The sequence below is a fragment of the Macrotis lagotis genome, chromosome 4 (assembly GCF_037893015.1).
Source record: "Macrotis lagotis isolate mMagLag1 chromosome 4, bilby.v1.9.chrom.fasta, whole genome shotgun sequence".
NCBI classification, from domain to species: Eukaryota; Metazoa; Chordata; class Mammalia; order Peramelemorphia; family Peramelidae; genus Macrotis; species Macrotis lagotis.
Genome location: NC_133661.1, coordinates 17546966 through 17568702, shown reverse-complemented (window position 1 = coordinate 17568702; position 21737 = coordinate 17546966). Strand labels below are relative to the sequence as shown.

At 34.4% G+C, this 21737-nt stretch overlaps 1 long non-coding RNA gene and 1 pseudogene across 1 annotated transcript in view; both read right to left on the bottom strand.

Moving 5' to 3' along the window:
* Positions 1–9862: 9862 nt before the first annotated feature.
* Positions 9863–21737, bottom strand: part of LOC141522980 (uncharacterized) — a 98284-nt gene continuing 86409 nt past the window's right edge. Inside the window, exon 2 of the long non-coding RNA XR_012478281.1 lies at positions 9863–10067. This is a non-coding gene — a long non-coding RNA (uncharacterized LOC141522980). The remainder of the gene's footprint in view (positions 10068–21737) is intronic.
* On the bottom strand, positions 12144–12516 carry LOC141522979 (large ribosomal subunit protein eL36-like; annotated as a pseudogene).

Genomic DNA, 21737 nt, shown 5'->3' with positions numbered 1-21737 from the left:
CCCCACCCCCACATCAGCACCTTGGCAGAGGGGGACGCTTATGGTCATTCACAGACCAGGAGGGAGGACAGAACCTCACATACTGAGACCCTAGTGGGAGTGTCCCAAAAAGCTCAAGAAACACCCCAAACCAGGCCCAGGCTGGGAAAATGAGCAAGCAGAGAAACAAAAAGAAGACTATTGAGAAATATTTTGCAAATGAGCCCAAGAAGGACCAAAATACTCAGTCTGAAGATGAGGAAGCACAAGCTCCTGCATCTAAAGACTCCAAGAAAAACAGAAATTGGTCTCAGGCTATGATAGAGCTCAAAAAAGACTTTGAAAATCAAATGAGGGAGAAAAACTGGGAAAGAAAGGAGAAAGATGCAGGAAAAACATGAAAATGAAGTCAGCAGCTTAGTCAAGGAAATCCCTCCCCAAATGCTGAAAAAAATAGCATGCTAAAAACCAGCTTAGGTCAAATGGATAGAATAAGTTCAAAAAAGTTATTGAGGAGAAGAATGCTTTAAAAAGCAAAATTGGCCAGATGGAAAAAGAGATAAGAAAACTCTCTGAGGAGAACAAATCCTTCAGGCAAAGAATAGAATTCAGGGAAATTGATGAATTTAACAGAAATCAGGAATCAATACTTCAAAACCAAAAAAATGAAAAATTAGAAGAAAATGTGAAATATCTCATTGAAAAAACAACTGATATGGAAAACAGACTTAGGAAAGATAATTTAAAAATTATTGGAATAGCTGAAAGTCATGATCAGGAAAAGAGCCTTGACATCATTTTCAAAGAATTACTACAGGAAAATTGCCCTTATATTCTAGAAGCAGAGGGCAAAATAGAAATGGAGAGAATCCACCGATCTGCCAGAGAAAGAGATCCCAAAAAACCAACCCCTAGAAATATTATAGCCAAGTTCCAGAACTCCTAAGTCAAAGAGAAAATATTACAAGCAGCCAGAAGGACACAATTCAAATATAGTGGAGCTGCAGTCAGGATCACACAGGACTTAGCAGCAGCTACATTGGAAGCTCGTAGGGCTTGGAATATACCGGAAGGCAAAAGAGCTTAGAATGCAGCCAAGAATGAACTACCCAGCAAGGCTGAATGTCCTCTTCCAGGGAAAAAGATGGACTTTCCATGAACCAAGGGAATTTGAAAGGTTCCTTTTGGAATGGCCAGAGCTGAACAGAAGGTTTGATCTTCAGATACAGGACTCAGGTGAAGCATAATTGGAGGAGAGGGGGGAAATATGAAGGACTTAATGAGGATGAACTGCATGCATTCCTGCATAGAAAAATGACATTGATAATACTCATATGAACCTTCTCAGTTAATAGATCAGGTAGAGAGAGCTTTTGTAGTTGAAGCCCAGGAGAAAGCTGAATTCCAAGATAAAATATGGTGTAAAAATAGAGTCAATAGAAAAAAAAAAGGGTAATGGAATGGGAGAAAGAAAAAGGAGAGGGGGAATAGTCCAAGATATTTCACATAAGATTTTTTTTAATTACAATGAGCTATTGCAATGTTATGGAAGGGGGAGGCAAGGGGGAATGAGGGAAACTTGGCTCTCATCAGAGATGGCTAGGAGAGGAAACAGCAAATATACTCAATGGGGTATAGACAACTGGAGTAAGAAGGAGGGGGGAGCAGGGGGAAGGGGTGGGGATGTGAATAAAGGAGGAGAGGATGGACCATCGGGGGAGAGTGGTCAGATATAACATATTTTCTTTCTTACCTCTTGCAAGGGGCTGGGATTGGAAGGCCTGCCCAGGACCACAGGGCCAGGTAGATTCTGGGCCTAAGGGGTGGTATGGGGGCTCAGGGCTTCTTGGCCCCGGGACCAGGGATCTGTCTGCTGCGCTACTCAGCTACCCTACAGTAGAGTCATAGTGAAAGGAGAGAGAAAATAGAGTACATGGTAGTGGAGAAATAAGAAGGAGGGAGTTGCGATCAGCAAAGGCAATGGAAAAATATGGAAGTAACTTTTGTGATGGACTTATCATAAAGAATGAGATCCACCCATGACAGAGTTGTTGGTGTTGGAACAAAGACTCAAGCACATTTTTTGTTGTTATTATTTGGGGGAGGGTGCAGGGCAAGTGGGGCTGGGTGGCCTGCCTGGGGCCACATAGCGGGGTGATCTTTGGGTGTCTGGGGCCGGATTTGGACCCAGGTGCTCCTGGCTCAAGGGCCAATGCTCTGTCTGCCACCCAGCCACCCCTACTATTATTACTATTTTACTTTATTTTGGTCTTTTTTCTTTCTTTCTTTTTTTTGGGGTTTTTGCAGGGCAGTGGGGATCAGGTGGCTTGCATGTCACATGGCTGGGTGATTGTTGGGTTTACGAGGCTGGATATGGACTCGGGTACTTGTGGCTCCAGGGCTGGTGCTTCGTCCATTGCGCCACCTGGCCATACCTACAATTATTACTATTATTATTTTTTTATTTTGATTTTTTTCTCTCCCCTTTACTTTTTTCGCCCAAACAAGTCTATCTATATTCATGGGGGAGGAGGAGGGGTATTTTGTTTACTTGTAAACAAGAATATTTTATTAATGTAAAAAAACATTTGTACAAAATGAGAATAAAAAAATAAATTTAAAAGAAAGTCTAAAGGATATTAGGGCATTTTGCATGATAATTTCCTAAAATTTATTTTCCAGGCTTTTTTTAATCAAGGATTTTGGTGGACCAATATGTCATCAATCTTTCTTCAATCTATTTTCCAGGTTTGACTTTTTCCGTAACAGGAACTTTACATTTTCTTCAATTTTCTTCAGCCTATTGGTTTTCTTTGATGAAATTTTGGTTTTTCATAGATTCATTAGTTTCCACTTGTCCAATGATAATTTTTAGGATTTTATTTTCTTCAATTAGCTTGTGTGTTTCCTTTCCTAGTTGGTTAATTTTACTTTTTGACAGTTATATTTCCCATTGTTTCTTTTTACTTTTAAAGGAGTTTCTTCCTTCATTTGTTTTCATAAATCTCCTGCATGATTCTCTTTTCTTCATTGATCTTCTTCCTTTCTGCTTTGGTTTTGAAAATCTTTATTGAGCTCTTCTAAGTGGTCTTCTTGGATTTGAGGCTAATTCATAAACTCCTCTGAGGCTTCACATGTGCATATTTTGCCACTGTTTTCCTCTTGATGGCATTTTTATCATCCATATCTTAGGAGTAGCCTTTTATAGTTACTGCATTTTTGTTGTTATTTATTTTAATAGGTTAGTTCAGCATTTGAGGCATAGGTAGTATAGACCCAAGCGTTTAGCACTAGGGTCAGAATCTGGTACCTGGCTAATTGCTTGCTTATGTTGTTGCCTGTGAAGTGGTTTGCTCCCTCCTTTATGACGAGGTGCTGCATGTTTGACTGTTTATTTTCTTTTCTCCCAGCATTGAGGTAGCCCAAACCATGTCCATCTGTTGCAACAGCATTGACAGGTCTTGACGTTTGTCTTCTAAGCTGGGTTTGGTATTCGAACTGCAGCTGAGCCTTGACTGGAGCTATACTGTGGCTAAGAACTTCCCAGTTCCCCCATCTAAACTTCTATCTTACTTAGGAGAGACAGACTTTTACTCAAGTTCCACCATGATATCTTGAGTTTAGAATGTATGATCTGTAAATTTAAAGTCTGTGGAGAGGCTTCATTTAAAATTGTTTAGAAAAAGCTCTGGGAGCTGCCTAGATTTGCCCTGCCATTTGACTCCATCCCAGAAGTCTAACCATTTCTTTACATTTTTAATTGTTTTAGAAAGATTTTATTTAGTTTGAGTTTTAGAATTTTCCCCCATCCTTGCTTCTCTCCCCCCACAGGAGGCAGGCTGTGGTAATAGTCTTTGGTCTTTGTTTAATCTCCACAATTCTTTATCTGGATACAGATGGTATTCTCCACTGAAGATAGCCCAATATTGTCCCTGTTTGTTACATGAATGGAATGAGCAAGTCCATCAAGTTTGATCATCAACCCCATGTTCCTGTTAGGGTATGCAGTGTTATTCTGCTTCTACTCATCTTGCTCAGTATCAATTCATGAAAATCCCTACAAGTTTCCCTGAATCCCCATCCCTCCATGGAACAATAGTATTCCATGACATACATATTCCTCAGTTTGCTAAGCCATTCCCCAATTGAAGGACATTCACTTAATTTCCAATTCTTTACCACCACAAACAGGGCTGCTATGAATATTTTTGTACAAGTGATGTTTTTACCCATTTTCATCATCTCTTCAGGTATAGACCCAGTAGTCTTGGTATTGCTGGGTCAAAGGGTATGCACATTTTTGTTGCCCTTTGGGCATAATTCCAAATTGCTCTCCAGAATGGTTGAATGAGTTCACAGCTCCACCAACAATGTATTAATGTCCCAGATTTCTTACATCCCTTCCAACACTGATCATTGGCCAGTCTGAGAGATGTGAGATGGTATCTGAGAGAGATGTTTCAATTTGCATTTCTCTATTAAGTAATGATTTGGAGCAATTTTTCATATGACTAAGGATTTCTTTGATTTCCTCAGCTGTAAATTTCCTTTGCATATCCTTTGAAAATTTTTCAATTGGGTAATGGCTTGTTTTTTTGAAAATTTGACAGTTCTCTGTATATTTTAGAAATGAGTCCTTTGTCAGAAATACTAGTTGTAAATATTGTTTCCCAATTTACTGCATTTCTTTTGTCCTTGGTTACAGTGGTTTTGTCTGTGCAAAAGTTTTTTTTTTAATTTAATGTAATCAAAATTATCTAGTTTGTTTTTAATGATAATATCCATCTCTTCTTTGGTCAAAAACTGCAGTGCATTAATGCCTCAATGTTCCCAATCTTCATCCAATATTTGCCATTTTCCTTTTCTGTCAAAATTAGCTAAACTGATAGATTTGGGGTGGCACCTCAGAGTTATTTAAATTTACATTTCTTAAACAAATAGTGATTTGAAGCATTTTTATAATGATTAAAGGAAAACTTTCCTTACTTTTTCTGATAATTACATGTTCATATCCTTTGAGCATTTTCATAATTGAAGAATTTCTCTTTTTTGGTAAATATGATTGAGTTTTCTGTTTGAGAAAAGAAGTCAGAGAAACTTGCAGTATTTTTTTCATAATCTCAATTACTAACTGTATTTCAATCCTGTTTATTCAGCTTTCTCTCCTTTCACCCTGTCCATCTTCAAAAGTATTTTGCTTCTGACTACCATTTTCCTCAATGTGCCCCACCATACATCCATTCTTCTTATACTCTTCATATCCTACTTTCCAATAGGATGAGACTGATTACTTTGAGTAAATTCTAATGTGAATAAGCTTCCCCCATCTTCTCCTCCACTATTAAAATACTTTAATAGCACTTTCATGAGATTATTTACCACATTCAACCTCTCCTTTCCCCCTTCTCTCAGTGCATTCTTCTTTTTCACTCTTTTTATCATATCAAACTCACATACATTCCCTATGTCTATATACTTCTTCTAATGCCCCTTATAATGATAAAGCTCTTAGGAGTTACAAGTATCATCTTCCTACATAGGAATATGAACAGCTTAACCTTAATAAGTCTTTATGATTACTCTTTCCTGTTTACTTTTTTTTGCTTCTCTTGAATCATTTATCCAGAAGTTAAATTTTCTATTCAGTTCTGCTCTTTCCATATGAAATGGAATATCCATTGAATATCACTGAATATCCACCATTTCATGCACAGTTTTGCTGAGTAGATGATTTTGGGTTGTAATAGTAACTCCTTTCATCTTCAGAATATCACATTCCAGACTCTTTCATGTTTTAATGCAAAAGCTGCTAAATCTTATAGAATCCTGATTTGATGTTTGAATTGCTTCTTTCAGGCTAATTACAGTATTTTCTTCATGACTTCAGAGTCCTAGAGTTTGCCTAAAATCTTCCTGGGAGGTTTCATTGTGGTATAACTATCAAGAGGGAAATTGGTAGATTTAAGTAATTTCCATTTTATTCTTTGCTTCTAGAATATCAGGTCAGTGTTTTATTCCCTTAATAATTATGAAAGAGGATTTCTAGTCTCGTTTTTTTCATTGTAGCTTTCAAGTAGACCAATAATTTTAAAATTAACACTTCTAGAGCTATTTTCTAAATCAGTTGTTTTTTCAATTAGATGTTTCATGATTTCTTAATTTTTTTAAAAAAAATCTTGATATTTACCTTATTGTTTCTTTATGTTTTATGGAGTTGTTAGCTTCCATTTGTCTAATTCTAATTTTTAAGTAATTATTTTCTTCAATGACCTTTTGTGTCTTCTTCCATTTGGTGAATTACAATTTATAAGGAATACTTCTTTTCAGTGGAATCTGTTTTTTTAAGAAGTTCATTATCTTCAATAGCTTTAGTGTTAAATTTAAGAAGCTGTTGACTCTTTTCCATGGTTTTCTTGCATCACTGTCATCATCCCTCAATTTTTTCCTCAGTCTCTCTCAATTGTTTTTTTTAAATTTTTTTGAGTACTTTCAGACATAATTTTTGGACCTGAGAACTTTACACATTTTTTTAGGCTTTAGTTGTAGTAGTTTTGATCTTGTTTTCTTCTTAGAAATGTATGTTTTACTTTCCATGTCACCATAGTAATTTTCTATTTTCAGAATTTTTTTGTTGTTTATTTGCTCATTTTCCCCAGTATATATCTTGATTTTGTAATAATTTTGGGCTCTGTTACTGGAATGAAGGGGTACTCTTTTAAGCTTTGAATCTTTTGCAGTTTGTTCTGGTGGTCTATAACTTTCAGTTCTTGTTAAGGTGATATGATCTAAGCAGAGGCATATTTCTTGTCTCCTGGTCTCTGTGTAGCCAAAAATACTCATTTTCACTCTGTTACTGAATCTATGCTCCCCAGAGGCCTGGGATTGAAAGCTCTGATGTTGTAGTATTCCTCTTTCTCTTGGAACTGAAGCAGGATTGCAGTCTAGGATTGAACATGGATAATCCAGCACAGCAAAGGAACCCCTCTAATTTCCCCTGACAAATTTAAAACCCCTTACTGCCTGTGAATTAAGCGTTTGAAAAGCAACTATTCCAGCAATTGATTCAGTCACTTCCAAGGATTATTGCTGGTTGTCTAGGTGTTGCCTTCCTTGGGGTATAACCTGTGTTTGACACTCACCTGTGCAATAGACCTTTCCTGCAAATCTTTTAAATTGTCTTGAATTGAAAAATTGTTTTGCTTGAACTTTTTTGGGATTCTATCATTCCAGATTTTGATCTGAATATCTGAATTATTATTTAAAGTTTTAGTGGAGGAAATTTTGGTATAGCTCAGATGAATTCCTCTCTTTCTCTGCCATCTTGTCTCTTTCCCAACACTATGCATTTCATATTCTAGTTCTAAACTATATATGAAATCTAAGTGAATCATCATGGAATTCAAGTTTTATTCTTAACTTTGATTCCCAAATCTACCAACTCTTCCGTGGACAGAAGCTAATCAGTTAAGCTCACTGGGATACAGTTTCTTTTGCTAAAAACAATGGATCATTGAATTTAATGATCCTTGAAGTATCTAGCTGGTTAACTTTCTATTTTCAACTATTGTATTAGCACATTATTTCATGCCTTCATATATAAAGTTTACAAATTCTTTTAATTACGCTCTTTGGGAAAGAAAAAAAAATCTTTTGAAGTTCTTGAATATGTTGGCCCCTTGTTGCCTGACTTTAAGCCTCTAAAAAAATCCTATTGCAAAAGTCTTTATTTTAAAGTTCCAGGAAGAAAATCCTGATTATAGAAAGGTGTTAATCATGGGATTATAATTCTTAGCCTTGTAACTAAAATGGATTAAGTTGGTACCATTTCTTTCTGCTACAGAACAGTGCCCAGAACTGAATTTATGTTGGGCAGTTTCTCTCCTTGTTACAAGCTTTGTCACAGGAATTAGGTTTCAGAACTTTATAGCCTCATATGTTCTCTGGAAGATAACACTAAACTGGACGACTTTGACCTTTTCTGTGGTCTATAATTTCACTGAATGGTCATCCTGATCTTTCCCCTTACCTTATCAGCAGCCAATGAAACAAGATAGAGAATGCTGAGGAAAATGTGATTCGAAATAGGAAAAAAGCACCAAAAACTGAAAATGGTGGTTTGGGAAGATTCTCAAGGCAATCTGAGTTTTCATATTGATTAATAAAGCTACAGAAATTAATTGGAAGTAAAAGGTACTGTTAGGGATACTTTCATCCTTTCCTTGTATAAGTATTAATTAAGCATCTACTATGTGTCAAAAACAATTCTCATTCTGGGAATAAAATACAAAACAAGAAATAATATTTTCCCTTAAGGTTTTTTTTTTTTTATTATTTTTATTGTGGCGAATTGACCTAATGATCAATAGTATCTCTTAACCCTAAACTTCAACAAAGATGTTTCGGGAAATTCATTTCCTCAAATATGTGATCCAAGAACATGACATTCAAGTTAGACATGAGAAATTTTTTTTTAGATTTTTGCAAGGCAATGGGGTTAAGTGGCTTGCCCAAGGCCATACAGCTAGGTAATTATTAAGTGTCTGAGGTTGGATTTGAACTCAGGTCCTCCTGACTCCAGGGTTGGTGCTCTATCCACTGATCTACCTAGCCACCCCTACATGAGAACTTTTTCAGGGAAGGTCAGGGTTGAAGTTTGCCTTGTGAGTAATAGCCAAGGTAAGGGGTTAAGACATCTAAACTTATAGGTAGAAGGAAAATTTATTCAGCATCCTATTTTGAGAAGGTAACAAAATAATAACATTTTCATATCACTTTAAAGTTAGCAAAATACTTTATATCTAGTATCTAAATTTGTTCTAAAAATCTCATTAGGTAGGTGCCATTACTGTGCCTATATCAAAGAATACACTGTACTCTTTGGGCAAAAAAATACTGCAGTAGCTCAAAAGAAATGTCAGATGCACACATTTAGATATGTTTCCACTACAAATTTTCAGATGATCTATTTGTGGTTGATCTGTGGCTGAGTCCTCTAAGCTCATATTGATCTGAACAGCCATAAACAGACCACTGTTCCTTAGTTCAGAGCGAGTAATGCCATTTTGGTCTTCTTCAAAAATTAAGGACAACAACCAACTAATAATTCTCATGATTTCTGTAAATAGAGGGATAGTAATGACTAAGTTCACAGAATTAGAAGGAGGAAAGTCCACATTATTCATTATTGATTGTGCTTGGCTTGGGTATTTTAATAAAAATATCCAATTAAGAGACAAATAAACAGACAAACAACCACAAAAAAAGAACCAGTCGTTCAATGTATAATTGATTCTCTTCCCAAGAGAAGTTCCATATTTACAAGTAATTTTTTTCAATTGTCCCCTCACCTTAATCCAGATCTCTGAATATCTGATTCAGGGATACCAATTAATGTTGCTTTACCTAAAAGTCAGAATATCTATCCCTTCATTACTATTCCATGAATAAAAGATTCAGGAAATTTGCATAACAACTGGCTTGCTTTGCAAAGTGGTGAGAGAGTAGCTGCTGAATTTCCTTATTAAAATATTAATGGTAGAGATAACCATGCTCAACACCAAGACTGTTGGGGGAAAATGAGTTTGAGAAGAAAAGCTCATTTGAAAATTAGGTATACTGTAGGTCCCTCTGGTTTAGAAACAAATTATGTGGACTAAGGAAACAGTTAAATGTTCTGCCAATCTGATTTCATGATGAAGCAGGAAAAAAATGTTTTTTTTTTCATTCAGTGAACATGGGCTTACATTTTTCATCTACCTTCATACTAGCATGACCTTAGCTCTTCATCTGGAAAATGAAAGGTCTGAATCAAATAACCTTGAAGGTCTCCCCAATCTCAAATATATCATTCACAGGTTTATATTTTTAGAGGGGAAAAAAGAGGTTTAAGTTCATGTATTTATTTAGATTGTGTCTTAAAATTGTGACAAAAAAGACAAAATTGATAATGTGAAAAAAGAGTAAAGGCGATATAGGCTGAAATTTGATGTGAACATTGGTCTTATGATTACCCAATTTCTGGAGCAGGATTCTCTGCAGATGGCAAAGTACTCTGTTTGATCTTCTTTCTAGGGGACATTTTGCACCACCTGAAACATGATAGATCACTCATGAATAAGTTTCATATTGCTGAAAATTTATATTATAGTGTTATTGATACAGAAATTTTACTTAAAACATTGCCACAGAAAGAGTGGTCATAGTGTGTTAGAACACAAAAAGTTCTAAAAGGTTTACTGGAAAGAGTTCCCATAAAAACATTTGGAGGAAAGGGTGGAGTACAGAAAGAAATAAGGGAAGGTTTCATGAAATTCATGACCAATATAATCTTAAAGGATAAAATAGACTTTTCCAGATGGATGCCATGAGTAGGGAAATGCACTCAGTTATATTCTTTAATTATTTATTTCTTTTCATCCATATGCTGATGCATATTTTCAAGTTATAAAAAATCCCTCCACCCTTCCTTCCCATCCCCCTCCTCTCAGCAGGAAACAGTCAGGTTAGTTTTACTTACAGATTTTGATAAAAATGTTTACAAATTAGTAATTTACAAATGAGGAATAAGGATTAAGGAAAAGAGAGATAGATAAGAGATATTTTTTTTTAAGTTTCATTAGAATCAGAAGGGCTGTTGGGTTTTTTGGTTCATTTTTCTTCCTCTGAATGGGGATAATATAATCCATATTCAATAAAATACAATCATCCTAGTTCTCTGGATTGTTGAGAGGAGTTGCTTCCATCAAGGTTTTGCATCTCACAATGTTGTTGTTGATGTGTGCATTGTTCTCTTGGTTCTGCTCCCTTCATTCAGCACCAGATTCATAAGTTATTCCATGCTTTTCTGGAGTCCAACTATTAATGGGTTCTTTTCTTTTTTTTTGCAAGGCAGTGGGATTAAGAGATTTGTCCAAGCCCACACAGCTAGGTAATTATGAAGGGTTTGAGGATGGATTTTAACTCAAGTACTCATGACATCAGGGCCGATGCTCTATCCACTGTACCACCTAGCTGCCCCTATTTATGGTTTCTTATAGAAAATAATATTTCATAGTATTCATGTATCATAACATGTTGAGCCAATCCCCAATTGATGGATATCCCTTCCATTTCCAGTTCTTTACCATTACAAAAAGAGCTGCTATAAAGATTTTGGAATATGGAGGACTTTTTTTCCATTTTTTATAATTTCTTCTGGATATAGATCTAGAATTGGAATTGCTGTGTCAAAGGGTATGAACAGTTTTATTTCTCTTTAGGCATAGTTCCATATTGCTCTCCAGAAAGTTCGGATCTGTTCACAACTCCACTAGCAATGCATCAACATCCCAGTCCTCCCACAACCTCTCCAGCATTAATCATCTTCCTTATTATCATCTTGGCTAACCTAATAGGATTGAGATGATATCTCAGAGTTGTTGTAATTTGCATTTCTCTAATCAGTGGTGATTTGGAGTATTTTTTCATATGATTTTATATCTCTATATCTCTATATAGAGATATAAAACTTTAATTTCTTCATTTGAAAATAGTCTATTCATGTCTTTTGATAATTTATCAATTAATTGTATTTGATGAAATTCTCTCTATATATATTGTAGAAATGAGACCTTTCTCAGAACCTGCTTGTGGAGACTGTTACCCACTTTTCTGATTTTCTTCTAATTTTGGCAGTATTGATTTTTTGTGCAAAAACTATTTAATTTAATAAAGTCAAAATCATTCATTTTGCAGTTTATAATATACTCTAATTCCTGTTGGGTAATAAATTTATCCCTTTTCCATAGATCTGATAGAATATCTTTTAGTCTATTAATTCATCTATGGTATCACTATTTATTTCTAAATCCTGTAGCCATTTTGACCTTATTCTAGTATAGGATGTGAGATATGGATGTATGCCTAACTTTTGCTATAGTATTTTCTAGTTTTCCCAACAATTTTTGTCAAAATAGTGAGTTTTTATAACAGAAGCTAATGTTTTTGGATTTTTCAAATCGTAGATTATTACTTCTTTTGAACCTATCCTAATTTGCTTATCCATTTTCTATTTCTTAATAAGGACCAGGTATTTTTGATGACTGCTGGTTTATTTCACATCATTATTATTTTTTCTATTTCTCAAATCTTTATTGGGTAAAAGGGGAAGGCAGGCAGGGTCCAGTTTAATCCTTCTTGGCAGCAGCCTTCCTCATGGCAGCTAAGACATTGCTGAGCTCTTCTCTCTTCCTCTTTGCATGGATGTGAGTTCCCACTCTTTTATTTTATCTTTTTTTAATGAAGGTAATGGCTAGCTTATCCTTGGAAACCTTTTACAATTCCACAGGCAACCTCTCATAAGGGGCAAACCCACACACCACCTAGATCATGTCTTTCACAGATTTGGTGTGTTTGGTCAAACGTCCACGGTGGCGGCAGTGGCATCACTTTGCAATGTTTGTGGTAACTTTATGGCCCTTGTTGAGGCCTACAACCATGGGGTATCAGAGGGCCATGGCTGCAGTGGTAGCATAGTCACAATGGCAGCCACAGAAGCATGACTGCTGTTTTATAGTATAGCTTTAGATCCGGCACAGCTAGACTACCTTCCTTTACATGTTTTTCCATCAGTTTCCTTGCTATATTTGCCCATTTGGTTGTAGCAGATGAATTTTATTACTATTTTTTTTTTTCTAGCTCGGGAAAGTAGTTATTTGGTAGTTTGACTGGTATGGCAGAATACACTCAGTTCTACGCTATTACATTAAATTCAAATTAGCACTCTTAATTAAATGTTTCTATTTAATGGTTGAACTGGTCAATGAAGATAGGAAGTGGATGATCCTTATCACCCCATGCTGATGCTCTCAATAACAGAATCATTTTTATTTAAGTCATCATAACAATTATCAATATAATATAATTTATTTATATACGATTTATTTTTTTGCAAATGCACAGGGGCAAGAGAAAGTTAAAAAAAAAAGGAGAATGGACTGAGATTTCCTCATAGAAGACAGAGATAAAAACAGTATGAGAAAAGGTTGGCAATGTAGTTTGATGTTATAAACATGAGGATTTTAAATGATGCCCTAAAAGACAAATTTCTTTTCTCCTACTTCCACCCTACCACCCCAGGAGAACCTTTTGAGCCACTTAAGGTTTTTTTAGCTGAGGTGTGAGATTTGTTATCAAAATCATTTTGGAATTCAGAAAAAAACACTGTAGGAAAACTATAATAGGAAAATCTAGCCAATCTTATTGTGTTTATTTTGTTTTGCTTTGTTTCAAATCTTTGGAATTTGAAATATTTCAAGAATCGTAGCCATATAACATTATGAAATAAATACTAGTGTTGAAATGATAGACCATTATTTGAGGGATATCTGACATCATTTAGTGAACTACACTTTTTCTAAGGCCATGCCACACAATCTTCTATTTCATTAATTCCAGAATCTTTTCAGTATGCATTTCAATGCCTTTTCTACATACATAGTTAAATGGATGAGCCTTATTGGATATCTATGTAATTTCCTCCTTTGAAATAGACACTATCAATTTTATTTTCTTCTTAATTCATAAATATATGTGACTCTATTGTCTGAATCATTTTGAGTGATTATGGTTGTCATGGATTATTTGCTGCTATGTTTTAGGGCATTATACACTCAGTAAAATGCCATAGTGTCTGAAAATATCTGAAGTGCCCTACATTTTCTTTGTAATTCCTTTGAACTTTACTGGAGATCCTCCATGATGGTTGGAGACACTTATTTAGGCAACAATACATGTCCCTTTTTTCACCTGATAAGCATAATCATAGTGTCATTAATTTATTCTGCTTATAGTTACAACTTTGAAGATTATTCTTTTTACTTTAGCATATGCATGGGAGAGAAATTGTTGGGACACAGTTTCAAAGGAGATATTTTCTTGAAAATATCAATTATTTTCTTATATTCAACAAATAACATGGTGAATGGTTGCATTTTATTAAGACAATTGTGTGAAGAGAAAGATATAGTCTAATGTAGTTATGAAAGTTTCAATATTCTTTACATAAAAATTCATGCAAAATAATACTGATAATTTTACAAAATATTTTAGATATGATAGAAATGGAAATTTAGGAATATGAGCAAATAGATATTGGAATTTTTCCAAATATTTTCAATTGTCAGAGAAAGAAAGAAAGAAAGAAAGAAAAAGGGAGAGAAGAGTGAGAGAAAGAGGTTGAAGAAAAAGAAAGGAAGGAAAGAAGGAAGGATGGAAGGAAGGAGGGAAGGAAGGAAGGAAGGAAGGAAGGAAGGAAGGAAGGAAGGAAGGAAGGAAGGAAGGAAGGAAGGAAGGAAGGAAGGAAGGAAAAAAGAAATAAAAGAGAGGAAGGAAGGAAGGGAGAAAGGGAGGGAGATAAGAAGGAAGGAAAAGGAGGATAGGAAGAAAGAAAATTGAGTACTCTTGCTGCTGTCCATAATAGATCATTACAAATGCATATTGATTGATTCCTCATATTGGGGACTATTATATTATTTGTGATAGATGAGAAGTCTCTTATAATAAATTTGTGAGATTTTTTTTTTAACATTTTCCTTCTTTTGAAGTCTTCTATTCATTTGATTCTAAAATTCTTTAGGAATTAATTTGTTTAAATGTTTCTTTTATCAGTCATTCTGCATTTTTTCTACTACCTTTCATTATTTTATGAATATAATATAATTCATGGTTTCCAAAGAACTTCCATATTTTACATAAAGAATTATGTTTTTAATAGCTGTTACTTTGCTGATTAAGGTTCTTTTTTAGGTTACTTGGTTCATAATTGCTGTGAATGATTAACAGTGTCTAAATTTAGAAGCAAAAAACTAATAAGAAGTGACAACTATGTTAATGTTTGTTCTATGAATTTCTTTTTGAGGACATTAATTGCTTATTTTGATAGGTCAGGTTGGAATTTTAATTACATATGATATATTTTTCATTTTTATTCTTTCTTCGAATATGGTTTTGATTTGGATCTTTTCTCTAACAAGTCTATGATACTGGATTCCCATAACTGTATTCACTCATGTCTTGTCCGTGAAGATATAAATAATTTAATTTTAAAAAAAAAATTTCACTGCTAATGACAATACATTCTGAAAAGTCCTTAGAGCTATGCACATATATTTTAGTGGACAAGCACAAAAAATTCTTAGGTTTTTCTAATAATTGTTGATTTTACATTATATTTCACAGCTTTGACCTTGTGAAATTTGTGAGAATTTTTTCCCAACTAAAAATCAACAATGTGCCTTAGTGAGATTTCTCAAACCTAGGTGAGTTTTTCTATATTTACTCAATTTTAATGGTATTTTGGGGTATAGCTCAAATCACAAGAGCTTATCAAAATGTGTTTGGTTGCCATTTATAACACAAATCACTTAGAAATATCTTTTCAGAAATTGGTTTCTCCCTTGAGAATTCACATTTCTTGCACTCTCTACCTTTTATTGATTAAACTGTGAAAGTCAGTAAACAAATTAATCTCTGGCACTTCTTTACCTAGACAGTGTTGAAAGTCTTGCCAGTTTCTGAAAACTTGCTTAGCCTAAATCTATATTGACTATCATTCTTCACTTCCTTTTTCTTTCTTATGTCCTCCCATTCACTTCTGTATATTTATATGTATCTTGTCATATCTATAAGAACTGAAATCTTTATATTCCTTCAGGGTTTTTCCTTGAGATGTCACCATTGCACTGACCATCCTCTTCTGTTTCCCCATTACTTAATCACTCCAACAGTGTCCAATTCTCCTGAGTCACTTGTCCCATGATCAATTCATCTTTGCCTGCTGAGTATCAACTTTGGATTATATTGATATCTGGTCCATTAACTCCTACTGAACATGATTCCAAAGAAAGATCAAAAGTATTAAGAAATCCTTACTGGAACTGTTAGAAATATATGTCACACAAACTCAACTGAGTTATCACTGTCTCATGGGTGCACACACACACACAAACACACACACAAACACACAAACAGAAAGAAACAAGTCTTTTACATTTCTATAATCAACTCTCTTTCTCAATTACCACAATTCACTTGCTAAACCATTTCTTTCTTCTCCAAATATCCTGACTTCCCATCCTTCTGCTCAGTTGGGAAACTTGCCCCTCTTTTACCAAGTCCTCTTTTACATCTCTTTATCTGATTTTCATCTCACATCACTAGATGTCATCTTTTTAAAACTACAGGGCTAATATGCACACATGCCAATTTATATACATATATATATATATGTATATATATGTACTATGTAGGTAAGTATCCACACATATAATATACATATGCATAAAAGCATCTGATAGCACAGTGATCAGAGCATTTGACATGGAATCAGGAAGTTTATTTGTTTTGCTTTCTATTTTGCAACACAATGAGGTTAAGTAATTTGCCAAAGGTCAAACAGCCAGGTTATTATTGAATGAGTCTGGATTTGAACTCAGGTCCTCCTGACTGCAGAACTGGTGCTCTATTTATGATGCCTCCTAGCTATTCCTTGGAATCAGAAAGTTCTGAATTCAAATTTGATCTCAGTTTCCTCAAATGTAAAATGGAGAAGATAACAGTGCCTATGCCCTAAGAGCATTTTGAGGATCAAATGAGAGAGTTGTAAAATGCTTAACACCATTGCTGGTATATATTTCTATATAAATGTTTATTGTTTTCTTCTTCCCTTTAAAAATAATAAAATCATAAATGTATCTTTCATTTTGCCTTTAATTCTCAGAATTCAAGTTATTTTCTTTGTGTGATATGTTTGTCCTTTATTTATGCTGCTTTTATCTTAGCTATCATTTTTAACCAAATACAATGTAAAGATATTTTAAAAATTAAATAGTTAATATATTTTATCATTACCATCACTGGACCCATTACCAGTTCAAGGTATTAAAACCATTCAGAATGGAGACACCATATTTTAGGATAGCTATTCCTAAAATTTTTATAGAATATTTACAGAAGAAAAGTCAGTATAGTCAATACATATATATATATATATATATATATATATATACATGTATATAGCTATAGATCTATGTATCTCTCTATTTTTCTATCTATTATATAATGTGTATTCATTTCTAGACCCAAAGAAGAGAACTAGAAATAATGGCTAGAAATTCTAAAAAGAAAACAAAACAAAACATAAGTTTGAATCCTCAAAAACTTTCCTAATGGAGCTAGTGAAAAATGGAATTGTATTTCTCACAAAGTATTTATTTCTCCATCACTGTATTTCTTCAAACAGAAGAGACAAACCACTTATGAGGAGCAATATAGAGAAATTTCTATTTTTAACTTTGAACTATATGTTATTTTGGGATAGAATCATTTATTTGTCAGAGTATATTAATCTCTCTTCTGCTTTTTTGTATAGATTATTCTTGTACTATTCAATTTCTTTTCCTTTGTATTTGAAAATATGTGTAATAGTTGATTTTATTTTCAAATTTTAATTGAAATTTTATCCAGTATATATCTTGGAGTTTGAGGCATATTTATTATTTTTGTATATTCTATTTTATTTTTAAAAACTATAAGAATTCACTGGATTATTTTCGGAGATGGTGTCCTCCTACCTAGTAAGATGGCAAAGTTAATAAAGCACCGGGTTTGGAGTCATGAAGATCCGCATTCAATGACATTGATTAATTATTTGATCCTACATCAGTTATGTAACCCTGTTTGCCTCAATTTTCTCATGTGTAAAATGAGTTGGAGAATGAAATGGAAAACTATTCCATTATCTTTGCCAAGAAAATTCCCAAAAGGTAACAAAGTTGGATATGAGCAATAATACTAAACAACAAAATCCTCTCCTACCCCCATCTGGAAGATCGGAGCAGATTTCTTATTTCATTTTACATTCGTGTTTAAGTTTGTCAATCTGTCCTGCTTATATTATCCTTACATAATCCCAAGCCCCAAATATCAAAAATTTAAGTCTTTTGCTTGTTAAGAGACAATATTTTCTTTAAATGTCTTTGATTTTCATTCTTTTTTTCCCCAGATTATTATTTATTTCAGGATATTTCCTTTCTAGTAAGTCATTCTCTACATCGCTGCTTTAACGTATCTTTGTCTTATAGATTCGACTTTTTGTTTTATGCAGATTATTTCTAGTGTACAGTTCATAAATGATTCTATTTGTTCATATTATGACCATAACCATATGGAATGCTTGCCCATGTACCTTCCATTCTATGGTTCTGTTATTATACTGAATCAATATTTGAAGCTTTAACTAGAGTTGAGGTGTTGTAGTGTGACTATTCTTTTAAGAACCATGCAACTTTCTTGTTCCTGTAACCAAGGACCACCTTTGATAGCAGAAAACCCAATATTCTTCCATTCTTTATACCTTGTCCTTGTTTTTCACCTCAGTGGTAAGAATAATGATCTTCGAACTTGTGTCGAAAAGGATGATGATGGGAGCTAAGGTGTGAGGTTTGTTGGCAATCTTCACAGCCAGAGGGAAATCCCAGATTGGATTGAAAAGCAGAAGCCTATGTGTCCTTGTGTGCATCTGGTCAAAGATGAGAGGATGGTGATCAAGATAACAGAGTAACGGTATCACGGTTTAGCACTCTCGGGCGATACTGTACTTAGGCCTAGTTTTGCATGTTGTTGATCATGCAATCTCCTCTGGATCTTTGATGGACAGTTGTTCAGTTGTTTCACTTATGTTCGACTCTTCACGAACTCATTTGGGACATTTTTTTTGCAAAAATACTAAAGTGATTTGTCATGTCCTTCTCCAGGTCATCACAGATGACAAAGTTAAGAAAAATATGGTTGAGACTTGCCCAGGGTTACACAACTATTAAGTGTTTGAGGACAAATTTGAACTCACAAAAAAGGGTCTTCCTGACTCCAGACCTGGCTTCCATAACTAACCGCCTCAGTTCACTACTGAGGCCACTACCAAATTTAATTTTTAATAATTTTTGGAAAATGTTATCTATAATTTATAGATCATTTAATAAAAGTAGTTTACAGTATTTAGTGTTTTTGCATGTGCTTAAATAATACAAAGATTTCCCATATTGTACACTTAACTCATTCTTTACTAAGTTGCTACACTTTTGGAAAGCTTCATGAAAAATGGCTCGGGAATAAATGTACTCAGTGGTTTGGTTTTAGCCTTCCTCTGTAGAACTGAATAATTTAATTATTGATTGAAATTTTTAATTGCATCATTTGTTGGACTGCCTAAGTTTCCACTCAATTGGAATTGAATGTCCAATAACTATGAAAGGGATTCAAAGATTCTTGAGTAAAGATTCCTACTTTTCCCCCTTTATATTTGCCAGAAAAAATTCATTAAGAAAATAATTATGAAATAGAATTTTATACAGTGACTCAATAAGATATACCTAGAATTGGGAGTTTAAAATTTTAGAAGTCACATAATACAATACCTGAATTTGGAAAGGTCAAAAATAAAACACCAGAAAATTACTTGCCATTGGACAGGTTGGGTAATAAAACAACAAATAACACTACGAGGTAATTCTTCTAGATGTTCTAGAAAATATCATAGAAACAAAGCAAGCCCTGACTTTGCAGAACTTCCATTCTTCTGTACACCAATAAATAAATACAGAATATATAGAGATAAATGAACAAGTTGGTTTGATATGATAGCTAACTAGCCTCAAATACAGGAAGACATAGGCATAAGACCCAACTCTGACAGTACTTATCAAATATTCTTTCAGTCAACTAATACCAGTGTCATCGGCAACTTCTTCTTCTTGCTCTTCTTCCTCCTCTTCTTCATTTCTGTGGGGCAATGAGGTTCAATAATTTGTGCAAGGTTACAGAGCTCTAGTAGATACCAAGTATCTGAGGCTAGATTTGAACTCAGGTCCTCCTGACTCCAGGGTTTGTGCTCTATCCTCTATGCCACCTAGCTGCCCTGCAACACCAATAACTATGTCAACTTACAAGACTTTAAATTTCAGCGAAGATGTCTTTACTTAATTGGTAGAAAAAATATTTCATCTGGAGATTCTTACATGTGTGCAATCACTAGGCAGTACATAGAAATATCCATACAATGTGCACTGCACATACATACATACATATTAGCTATAGTTATTATATTCAAATATGAGAATATTTATGCGCCTATATGTATGCATATAATGTGTGCATATATTTATATTCATGCATGTATGTATATTTAATACATGTAATACAATCTTAGTGGGAATTAAAAACTGAGTCTCTGGCAGGAGGTGATAGAAATAAGACTAAGAAGCAGAAAGGAGGATAAAAGAACACTCCAGTCCTGGAGAAGTAACTTCTGCAAAAACTTCAAAGTGGAAGATGGCATTTCCTACATAGGAAAGAGAAAGCAAACCAGTTTGCAAAGAATACCTAACATTCTGTGGCATTGTGTGTTATGTTACATGTTAATTGAAAATGATGTGCGATCCATTTAGAAAAATAGACAAGAGCCCGATTCAATTAGTTTTAAATGCCAGGCAGTGGTGTGTGTTTTTTTTTTTATTTTATACTAGAGATAATATGGAAACGTAGAGGATGGCATAGCAAAAATCCATAGTGAAAGCCTAGGTCAATAATTATTGATCATCAAACCATTTAATAAGAACTTAATGACTCAATTGACATCAGCATTAACCTTGACCCTGGGGCAAGTACAGAGTATAGATGAGACATGATCACTGACTGTCATTCCCCATCTCCAGTATTAAACATTTAATAAGACAAAGAGGGAAAGTATAATATTATTCCTTATAATGAATGTTACAATTTGCCCGCTAATTATCAACTAAAACAAGGACATTTGCTATTATTATTTTAGACTACTAAACTCTACAAAGCATAATGTGTCAATGCTATTAAACTACCAAAAAACTAGTGCAATCTATTATTGTGGAGTGGCAGAGAGGAGAAGTTAAAAGAGAAGGAAGAGGAGGTATTATAGTTTATCACATTACTAGTCTTAATCTGGGAGTATGGGCACAGGGTTCTGGGGGAGAAAAAGAACATCTTATAATAAATCAGACTTCTGAGGCCAGCTCAAAGGGCAAAGACCAGTACTTCATGTCTGAGCCCTGTGATGTTCCAAAATTTTCAAACTTGTTCATTAGTTTCTGTCTAGCTTCCTTTCTCTACGTTTCTTGTGGTGAGATATAAAGCTAAGATAGTATTTTATGGATATGTGTTCCATTCTTGGTGTAATGCAAATCAATAACTTTTTGCATCTTGTAGTGTTAAATCAGTTGCTTGGGTATTGAAAGTTTAAGTGACAGGTCCAGGTAGAGTCAAACATCTAATATATGACTGAGGTGAACCTTGAAATCCAGTGTTCTCGACTCCCAAGTTTAATCTTGTATTCTGTCTTCCACACTGGCTCTCATTTCTCATCATGAAGGTTTAGACCATGAGGAAGCAAAAGAGGAATAGAAGTTACATGCCACGTTGTTCTGCAGTGGAAGATATTCAGAATTCATGGCTCAGGAGCCCAGCACACCAAAAGACCTTTAGGCTTTTCAATCTGCAATGGTCAAAAGAATCTCTCCTTGAATGAAACTCAGGTTCATCAGAGTCTCAAGGATGCAGCTCAGACACTTAACTTCTAAAGAGAAAGAATCTAAATTTGGAGCAACAATTAATTTTATTTTGAACCAAAGTCAGCATTGGGACTTTTCACAGTCCTGTAAACTCTGTCATCTTTAACAAAAATAGGAACCATT